Source organism: Dendropsophus ebraccatus, chromosome 7 (genome assembly GCF_027789765.1).
Source record: "Dendropsophus ebraccatus isolate aDenEbr1 chromosome 7, aDenEbr1.pat, whole genome shotgun sequence".
NCBI classification, from domain to species: domain Eukaryota; kingdom Metazoa; phylum Chordata; class Amphibia; order Anura; family Hylidae; genus Dendropsophus; species Dendropsophus ebraccatus.
In genome coordinates, this window is record NC_091460.1 from 103,552,000 (window position 1) to 103,563,368 (window position 11,369).

Genomic DNA, 11,369 nt, shown 5'->3' on the forward strand with positions numbered 1-11,369 from the left:
GGGAAAGGGGCATTACTAATGGCTGCAGGGGTCCATATTACTGGGAAAGGGGCATTACTAATGTCTACAGGGGGCACTATTACTGGGGAAGGGGCATTACTAATGGCTGCAGGGGGCACTACTACTTGAGAAGGGGGCATAATAACGAAGACATACAGGTGAGTCCCATTGTTATTGTGGGATCTGACCTAGGAAGGATATGCTGACAGAGCCTATGGCTGCAATGTGATCTTAGTCCTTGGGGGTCTCGTTTAGTACATCTTATCACTTGGGGGTACTTTTCTTCCTTCTTTAATACCTGACCCTCTGCATCTCTTTCCTTCTGCCTAAATTTCCCCCCTTTTTTTTGTCTATTCTATTCTTAAGGAAGCTTTCCCGGCATCCCAAACTATAGTCTGTAGTTGTATTCCTATACTGATGTTCCAGTATTTTCTTAAACCTTTAGAGATTGTGCCACACAGTTCCTTTTTTCTTATAAGATTTACGTGGACTGTAATAGTCGTACTTCCTTCTTGTACAAAATGTTAGTAAAATAAAGGAAATAATGGCTACTTCCCTGTGTGAATTCTCTGATGATTTCTAAAATATTTGCCACATTCTAAACATGAAATTGTCTTCTTTCCTGTGTTAATTCTTTGATGTCTAACAAGGTCTGACTGCTGAAAACATGATTTCTCACATACTAAAGATTTTCTCCATTTCAGGCATGAAAACTGTTTTATTATTATTTACTGTTGAACAAGATGTATTTTCCGAGTAAGGCTTCCTTCACACTGCCTCTCTGCCATGGCGTTTTTTTGGGGGGAAATAGTCAGATATTAGCTGGGAATCAATGGAAGTTATTGGTTTCCCTTGCACATGTGATTTTTTTTTCCCTTCCCTCTCTGGCGTTTTTGCAGTTTTGTGGCAGTTTTACAAAAACGCAGCAAGCTGAGGGTTTGGCATTTTTTTCGGGAAACTGCCGCATTTTTCTCCCATAGACTTCAATGGAAGGCCTCAGCTCCATTAAAAAATGCCACAGGCTATGCGTATGGTGGTTTTTAGTGGCGCTTTTCAGGGAGAAAAAAAAAATCGCCACTGTCTGGTCACCAGGGGGTTAACTAAACCCTCTGTGGGTCAGACTGTGCTCCGTTTTGGGAAAGGGAGGAGCTTACCTTACGGTCCGGTCTTCTCCCTGTCGCCTTCTCATGAGCATTTGAGCAGGGACACTGCTTTAGCCACTAAGATGACGCTGGAACATCGTCAGCTTAGCCAATCAGCGGCTGCAATAGCGGCTCCATATTTGAAGAAGCAGAGCCTGGCACACTTCTGTCTTCAGCAGAGTCCGGCACACTGAGATACAAGATGTCAGGATGAGTATCAATAGGGCCCCCTGCTCCACCAGCACTATACCCATCCCAGCAAGGATGGGAAGCAATTAATGCCTTTCTTGCTGGGATGGGTACATTGTAACATCAATGTGGCCCCCATGGGGTTAATTGAGGATGCCATGCATCCTCACTTAACCCCCTGGGGGCCACATTGTTTGGTCTGGCACACAAGGGATTAAGTATGGATGTTATGCGTCCATACTTACCCCTTGTGTGCCATACTGTAAGATGCAGAAAACCTGCAGAACACACAATGATGGGTGTTCTGCTCCTGGCCTTTTTTAGTTTTTTTTTTCCTTTTTGTTTTTCAGACATCGGTATCCTGTGGATTACGTCGGATTCATTGGACTGCGTAGTTTACCAGTGTTGTTTTATATTGAAATAGAATGGTCAAGGAGGGGAGTGGGGGTGTTCTTTTTTTAAATAAAATAAACATTTTGTTTTAATCTAATTATTTATTTATGGGGAAAAAAAACATAGGGTTCCCCTTATTTCCATAACTTGCCAGGTTTAAAAACCTAACAGCAGCAGCCTAGTAGTACCAGGCTGGGAAGGGCCATTTGTTTTGGCCCTCCCCTGCCTAATAATACCAGCCTGCTCACCCAGTCCAGAAGCGCTAAATTCGGCGCTACAGGACTTAGGTACCCAACTCTTCCCAGTACCCCTGGTGGCAATGGACAATGGAGTAATATCGGGGGGTTAGTGTGTGCCATTTTATACCGACTTAGACTAGGCCCCGACTTAGTAATGGTTTCTGTCTAGCAGACAGCTTCCACTAAGAAGTCTTAAAGTAAAGAAAAATAAAACGCAACACAATAGTGAATATTATTTTATTTAAAAAGAACACACCCACACCCCTCGTTGACCATTTTGTTAAATAAAAAAACAACGCTGGTCATAGACGTATTCCACAGGATACCAATATCTGAAAAACAAAAGGGAAAAACACACCAAAAAAGGCCAGGGGTAGAACACCCATCTTTGTAACAGGTATTCTACACCTCACAGTAGGCAGCATCTTAGCAGATGCTGCTTACAGTCTGGCTCACAAGGGGTTAAGTATGCATGCATGACATCCATACTTAATCCTTTGTGTGCTAGACTGAACAATGTGGCCCCCAGGGTGTTAAATCAGGATGCATAGCAACCTTAATTAACCTCATTGGGGCCACACTGATGTCACAATGTGCCCATGCCAGCAAGGAAGAGGTTAATTTCCCCCTTTCCTGCTGAGATGAGTACAGTGCTAGGGGGAGAAGGGGGGCCCTATTGATACTCACTCCGACATCTTCAGCAGAGCCTGGCACACTGAGATCCAAGTTTGCCAGGCTCTGCCTCTTCAAAGAGGAAGCCTGTGAATCAGTGACTGTAGCTAGGACACTGCTACAGCCGCTTATTGGCTGAGCTGACGATGGTTCGGCGTCATCTCAGCCAATCAGCGGCTGAAGCAGTGTCCCTGCTCAGCCGCTGATTACAAAAAGATGGGGAGAAGACTGGAGGTTAAGTTAACCCCCGGTCCCCCCTTCTCCGGGTCACTTAATTCCTTCCTTTCTGGAGCGGGTGCATTCGGGTCATCATTTTGACAAAGACGACGACCCGAAAAACGCCCAATGTCGCACCGAGACTTTCACATTGCAAGGTAAAAACACAGAAAGAACGCTATGCAGCAGTTTTTCTTTGTGTGTGTGTGTATGGGGGGGGGGGGGGGGTAGGGCATAAAAAAATACCACAAAAAACCTCGGTGTGAAGGCAACCAAAAACATCTCTAACGTTCTGAACATGAAAATTATTTCTTCCCTATGGAAATTCTCTGATGTCTGATTTCTCAGTATAACATTTCCACATTCTGCAAATGACAATGGTCTCTCCCCTGTATGAGAAGATCTGATTTATAAATAAATCCTTTCCCACATTTTGAATATAAAAATGGCCACTCGTCTGTGTCAGATATTTTTATTTTTTATATTTTTTTTTTATTAAATAGTTTTGTATGATTAATTTTTACAAAAATCCAATATACATATTATACAATCTCATAAAAATAAACATTTACTGACAAACAATAACCCTAAAGGATAGAGAGGTAAAAAATATATATTAATTAATTGAAAAAATCAACACACCCTTCTAATCCTGAAGTGGTAGATAATGTTTCATTTCTGTGTCATCTGTCCATTTGCTCCAAGGATAAACAGAGGTTTTTTGTTGTTGGTTTTTTTTTACTTAAAAAGGAAATCCTTTCGTACCCCTGTACCTTTTTATCTAGGTTTCCCCAGTGGGATATTAATGGCGGGTGGCAATAATCCAGCTCCGGAGAATCACCAGTCTTGCCGTTAGTAGTAACATAGCCTTATGTGCAATGGGATCCCGGCCGGAGCGTATACACATCGTATACACTCCAGCCGGGATCCCATACGGCGAAAAAACTGACAGGTCAGTGCACACAGTGAAGTGAGCGGCTCAGGCCGCTTGCTTCACTGTGCGCTATAGGAAGCTCTGATGCGGGCGCGCGCTGATGCGCCCGCATCAGAGCTCTGCGGCCGGACAGATCATACGGCCGGTACTTAAGTACCGGCAGAGATGATCCGGCCAGAGACCGGGGTCGCGGAACGGCCAGTCTCTTACTGTATGTGAACATAGCCTAAAGTTGTTTTCTGAGAAATACCTTAAAATTTGAATACCTTAAAATGCAGTGGATCAGCATTCCCTTTAAAAATAGAAAAGTCATTCTCACCTGCCCCAATCCCCTGCTGCTGCATTTTAGTCACCTTCCCTTAGTTCTGAGCTGCTGCTTTCTGCTGAAGACACAAAAAGTTTGGTCTGAGCTGTTCACATGTCTCTGCTCTGATCTCCATCCTAAGGAAGGCTCGTGTTCCTGGCTGTCACTGCTCTCTGTAATGCAGGGAGGGTTAATCTGACGCCAAGTTGCTGGAGACCTCACTGTGATTAACCCTCCCAGCAAAGTACAGTTGGCCGAATAAGGGTAATTATTGCTCCACATAATAGAGACAAAGGGGGGCATCTATTAAAAGGCTAAATGCCTTTTATAGGAGCAGATGGGCCCGATCGGCGTAAAAATTTTCACAAATGGTCTATTTGCGAATACTTTATTTGCATCGGCCCAACCTGCGCCTCATGCGCCGGAGAGGGAGTGTTACAGGGGGTGCTGCAGTACGCAGAGGGGGTAATTTTTTTGGCCCTCCCCAGCCTGCTACCGCCCAGTCCAGGGACGCCAATTTCAACTCTACAGGACTATCAGACAGCTTCCAATACAAAGTCTTAAAGTAAAGAATAAAAAAACACAACACAATAGAGAAAAGTATTTTATTTAAAAAAGAACACCCCATACCCCTTGTTGACCATTTTATAAAAAAACAAAAAACAAAAAAAAAAACACTGGTCATCAACATATTCCATTAAATCTGACGTAATCCACTGGATACCGATATCTGAAAAACAAAAGGAAAAAACACACAAAATAAATGCCAGTAGTAGAACACCCATCATTGTGACAGGTATTGGTCAGGCCCTTATTTACCACTAGGCACCCATGGTCCGCTGCCTAGGGCAGCACCAGAGAGCAGGGGAAAGAAAGAGGGAGACTGGTATGATGGTGTTATCCAGTCACAGTATGGTAGTGTTATCCAGTCACAGTATGGTGGTATTGATCAGGTCTGGTGTGGCAGTGTCAAATGTGACACCTGGAGCTATTACCTACCAATCTACCAATCCTGTGATGGGACGTTTGCAAGTTTAGTGCCTAGGGCAGCAGCAGCTGTTAATACGGCCCTGGGGCATCCTGGATGCATGACATCCATGCTTAACCCCTTAGCGACCCATGACGTATCTGATACGTCATGGCGCCGCGGGTAGTGTTCAGAGCGGGGTCCCGCCGGGACCCCGCTCTGAACGGCGCTGATCCCGGCTGACATGTGCAGCCGGGCAGTGCCTCTGTTAGCCAGCGCGGGTCCCGTTGCCGTGTCGGCTAATTAAGCACTTCAATGCAGCTGTCAAACCTGACAGCTGCATTGAAGTGCTTTATGCACACTATCCCTGGTGTCTAGTGGGTAGGATCTCCCCCCCGCGATGCGATCGCGGGGGGGGAGATCCGTTCTTCTGCCCGTGCCGGGCCTCAGCGTCGGAATGACTCTGATCCCGGCTCGGCAATAGATTGCTATGGCCTGCAGCAGGCCATAGCAATCTATGACCGATCTGATCGATCTTTGCTGTGTATATACACAGCATTGATCTCTATGAGAGATCAGTGCTGTCTACTACAAGTCCCCCAGGGGGGCTTCTAGTTTATGTAAAAAAAAAAGTAAAAAAGTGTTTTTATTAATAAAAAATCCCCTCCCCTAATAAAAGTCCAAATCACCCCCCTTTTCCCATTTTATAAATATAAATTAATAAATAAATAAATATATTTAGTATCGCCGCGCGCGTAACCGCCCGAACTATTAATTAATCACATTCCTGATCTCGCACGGTAAACGGCGTCAGCGCAAAAAAATTCCAAAGTGCAAAATTGCGCATTTTTGGTCGCATCAAATCCAGAAAAAATGTAATAACTATCAAAAAGTCGTATATGCGCAATCAAGGTACCGATAGAAAGAACACATCATGGCGCAAAAACTGACACCTCACACAGCCCCATAGACCAAAGGATATTTGTTAACAATGGTTTGAATTTTTTACAGGCCATCCGATACAATATAAGTTATACATGTTACATATCATAGTAATCGTAACGACTTGAGGAACATGCATAACAAGTCAGTTTTACCATAGGACGGACGGCGTAAATGCAAAACTCCCTGAAATCAAAACAAATTCGTTTTTTTTTTCAATTTGACAGCGCAAATGATTTTTTTCCGGTTTCGCAGCATATGTTATGGAAAAATAATGCCGGTCATTGCAAAGTACAATTGGTTTCGCAAAAAATAAGCGCTCATATACGTCTCTAGGTGAAAAAATGCAAGCGCTATGGACTTTTAAACTTAAAATGGAATAAGCAAAAGCGCAAAAACGAAAATAGGCTTTGACCTTAAAGAGAACCTATCACCTAAAAATCACTGTCCCTATTATTAAAGGTCCTCTCTCCCTAAGTCTATTCCTGAAGATACAGACTGCCTTTGCAGTCTGTATCTTATTCTTTACCTAATCCTCTTCTTCGGTGTAGTAATGCCGGGGCGCCGCCATCTTGATGACGTCACGCTGGAGTAGGTAAAGTAGGTAAAGTATAAGATACAGACTGCAAATGCAGTCTGTATCTTTATGAAGTCTATTTATGAAGATACAGACTGCATTTGCAGGCTGTATCTTATACTTTACCTAATCCACTTGTTCCGGTGGAGCAAGGCCGGTGTCGCCATCTTGATGACGTCACTTTGCGTTCCACCGCTGGAACGCAAGTGACGTATTCAAGATGGCGGCGGCCGGCCTTGCTGTACGGAACAAGAGGATGAGGTAAAGTATAAGATACAGACTGCAAAGGCAGTCTGTATCTTCATTTTGTCTATTTATGAAGATACAGACTGCCTTTGCAGTCTGTATCTTATACTTTACCCAATCCTTTTGTCCGCTGCCGGGCGCCGCCATCTTAATTTAGTCACTTGCGTTCCAGCGGTGGAACGCACAGTGACGTCATCAATATGGCGGCGCCCCCGGCATTGCTGCCACTCTGCATGACGGGAGCTTCCTGTCTCGCGCCGGCTCTTTTCAAAAGAGCCGGCGCGAGACAGGAAAGTAAAGTGTGTATATCTAAAAAATACAGTTAAAAAAATAATTAAGTGTATTTGCAAATATTAATAAAATTTAAATGTACAGCTAATTAGCAAAAAAAAAAATTTTTGAATTTCGGCCATGATTGGTTCTCTTTAACCTCTTAAGGACATAGGACGTACCGGTACGTCCTATGTCCTCACTTGCACTTCAAAGCGGGGCCGCGCGGCGGCCCCGCTTTGAAGTGCCGCGATCCCGGGTGCCGCGTGTAGCCCGGGACCGCCGCTATTAGCGGGCACGGTCTGATCGCCGTGCCCGCTAATTAGCTAATCGGAGGCAGCTGTCAAAGTTGACAGCTGCCTCCGATTACCGGAGGCAACGTTTCCCTGGTGTCTAGTGGGGGGAGATCGCTCCTCCGGGACCTTGTCCCGGAGGAGCGATCTCCGTTACTGATGCCGGCCGGGGACGCGTCCAAGATGGCGCCGTCCTCGGCTCGGCACTCGTTTACTTCCGGCTGCAGCAGCCGAAAGCAAACGAGTGCCGATCTCATGGATCTCTGCAGCATATCTATGCTGCAGAGATCTCAATGAGAGATCCAAGTGTATATACTAGAAGTCCCCTAGGGGGGCTTCTAGTATATGTGTAAAAAAAAAAAAAAAAGTGTTGTTAATAGTAAAAAGCCCCCTCCCCTAATAAAAGTCTGAATCACCCCCCTTTTCCCAGGTTTTAAATAAAAGTAAACAAATAAATAAATAATAAACATGTTTGCTATTGCCGCATGCGTAATCGCCCGAACTATTAATTAATCACATTCCTGATCTCGTACGGTAAACGGCGTCAGCGCAAAAAAATCCCAAAGTGCAAAATTGCGCATTTTTGGTCGCATCAAATCCAGAAAAAATTTCATAAAAAGCGATCAAAAAGTCGTATATGCGCAATCAAGGTACCGATAGAAAGATCAAATCATGGCGCAAAAATGACACCTCACACAGCCCCATAGACCAAAGGATAAAGCGCTATAAGCCTGGGAATGGAGCGATTTTAAGGAACGTATATTGGTTAACAACGGTTTGAATTTTTTACAGGCCATCAGATACAATATAAGTTATACATGTTATATATCGTTTTAATCGTAACGACTTGAGGAACATGCATAACAAGTCAGTTTTACCCCAGGGTGAATGGCGTAAAAACACATTTCCCCAAATAAAAGAAATGCGTTTATTTTTTCAATTTCACCACACTTCGAATTTTTTTTCTGGTTTCGCAGTGTACTTTATGCAAAAATTCAGCCTGTAATTGCAAAGTACAATTAGTGACGCAAAAAATAAGGGGTCATGTGGGTTTCTAGGTGGAAAAATGCAAGTGCTATGACCTTTTAAACACAAGGAGGAAAAACCGAAAACGTAAAAACGAAAATGGGCCATGTCCTTAAAGGGTTAACCTCTTAAGGACCCATGACGTACCGGCACGTCATGGATCACTGTCACTTAAGGACCCATGACGTGCCGGTACGTCATCCCTTTAAACGGGCGCCGCGGCCGGCCGGGTCCCGATCGGGGGAGATAGCCTGCTATAATACATAGCAGGCCATCTCTCCCTGTCGGCATGGAGGGTTGTTAACCCCCCCCATGCCGACGATCGCCGCTATTGGCTGATAAGCCCATAGCGGCGATCGGAACCTTTCCGGGCCATCGGTGGCCCGATGACCCGGAAAAAAATGGCGGTCGGTGCTGTCCGAGGACGGCACCGACCGCCATTACTGTAAAAAGTAATGGTGGTCACGGTACCACCGTCCCGATCGCCGTGAACGGCCGGCCAGCCGGCCGGCCGTTCACGGCGATCAAAGTCCCCACAAGTAATAAATACCTGCTCCGGACCCCTCAGCTAGGTAGCTGAGGGGTCCGGAGCAGGTATTTGTACATTACTCACCTGTCCCGGGGTCCTGATCGCGTCTTCCGGGTTCCCGGCGTCCACTTCCTCTTGTCGGGACTTCGGCTTCTTCCGTGAGTCCCGATCGTCTCTTTCCGGCTCCAGCGTCGTCTATTTTCGTATTTTTCCGGCTCCAGCGTCGTCTATTTTCGGATCTTGCGCTCTGCTGCCCCCTAGCGGCTGATAAGTGTAATACACGTATCAGCCACTACAGGGATGTTCAGAATGTAGTAAAAAAAAAATTTTTTTTTTTTCTATTTTCCGCACCCTATCGCCGCTGAGTGTTGATCAGCATCGCACGAAAGTGCGCTGCTAATCAGCAACTCCTCCTTTTTGGCGTAGGGTGTTTTTTTTTTATATCCTACTGCCACGGTCTGCTGATAAGTGCCGAACATAAGTGCGGCATTCATCAGCAACACCATTTTTGGCGTAGGTTTTTTTTGTATACTTACTGTAAAAAACACGTAAAAAAACACTACATTACACCACACTACATTGAATAAAGTTTTACACTACACCACTACATACCCCATATACCAATCCCCATATAAAGATGGCCCCCAGGGTGTTTTCGGTGTCGGACGCATACATTATTATTGCCTCCGACACCGAAACAGCCAGTGAGGATGAATTGGGGGGATCCTTCTTTCCTCCATTCATCCTCATCCTCCTCATCATCCAGTGACGTGTCTGGGAGTAGCGTAGCGTACGCTGCCCCCCAGACACGTCTTTTCCGCCAGTACCGTCCCAATAAGAGATGACGGTATGGCGTGAAATTCTACAAACTCTGTGAGAGTACCTCAGGGTACACTTACAGATTTAGGGTACGTGCACACTGCGGAATGGCGAAGGATAACCCTTTGTGCATTCCGCAGCTGGCACCCGCCGGCGGACTGATGCAGGGGCGCGTCTCCGCCTGTGTCATAGACTCTATCCTATGCACAGGCGGATTCCATTATCCGTCATTCCATCAACACGTTGGACGCAGAGCGGAATCCGCCCGTGCATAGAATGGAGTCTACGACACGGACGGAGACGTGCGCCTGCATCAGTCCGCCGGCGGGTGCCAACTGCGGAATGCACAAAGGGTTATCCTTCGCGATTCCGCAGTGTGCACGTACCCTTAGAGTGTATGAAGGAAGGGACACTCGAATCCAGCCCCAGATGCCCCCCCCCCCATCCTCGGAACAAGTGGGAAGATCGTCCGGGAACTGATCATCCCACTGCTGGATAAAGGTCACCACCTGTACGGGGATAACCTTTATACCAGCACCCCCTCTTCCGGTCCCTCGCTGCCCGAGCTACTGTAGCTTGCGGCACGATCCGAACATATCAGAAGTAGTAATAGAGCCCTAATATTTAGCAGCCATGGAGCGGACCCAGCACTTCTGGATATGAAGGACCCCGTATCGCACCAGGACAACATTTTCCAGGTGACGTCCCCCACACTGGAGAACAGGAGACCCCAGAAGAAGTGCAGAGTGTGGAGTAACAGGGGGATCAGGAAGGACACCATTTTCCAGTGTGACACCTGTCCTGATCATCCCGGCCTCTGCATACTGGATCGCTCCAAGGCGCACCACACGTCATTGGGGTTCTACATTATCTAAATTCTGTCCCTTATTCCTATTTCAGGGGTCACATTCATCCAGGGATTATTCTGATCGCCATTATGGAGTCGGGAAGGAATTTTTCCCCTGTGATGAGGCTACTGTCGTCTGCCTCACGAGGGGTTTTTGCCTTCCTCTGGATCAACACAGGTTGAATTTGATGGACACCTGTCATTTCCAACCTTATAAACTAATAATTGGCCTAATACCCCCAAATAAATTAGAATTGTCCCTTTTCCCCAGCTAAATAGGTATGGCCGCCATTCCCATTAGAGGATACCATGATGCAATTACAAAGCCTCTGTGCGGCCAGGACAGTAGAAACCCCCCACAAGTGACCCCATTCTGGAAACTACACCCCATAAGGAATCTAACAAGTGGGGCAGCGGGTATATGGCCCCCTGGTGACGGCCACATTTGGGACGTGAAAATGAAAAAAATGGTATTTTTTATTTTCACGGCACATGTCCTACACATGTGCCCATCACTAGTGGGGTCCATATGCTCACTGCACCCCTTGTTAGATTCCTTATGGGGTGTAGTTTCCAGAATGGGGTCACTTGTTGGGGGTTTCTACTGTTCTGGCAGCACAGGAGCTTTGTAATTGCGACATGGCCTCCATCCCCCATTCCAGCCTCTAAATGGCGCTCTGTCCTTTTGGTGACTTGCCCTGTGCCCATATGGCAAATTATGTCCACATGTGGGGTATTTTCGTACTCAGGGGAAACTACCCTAC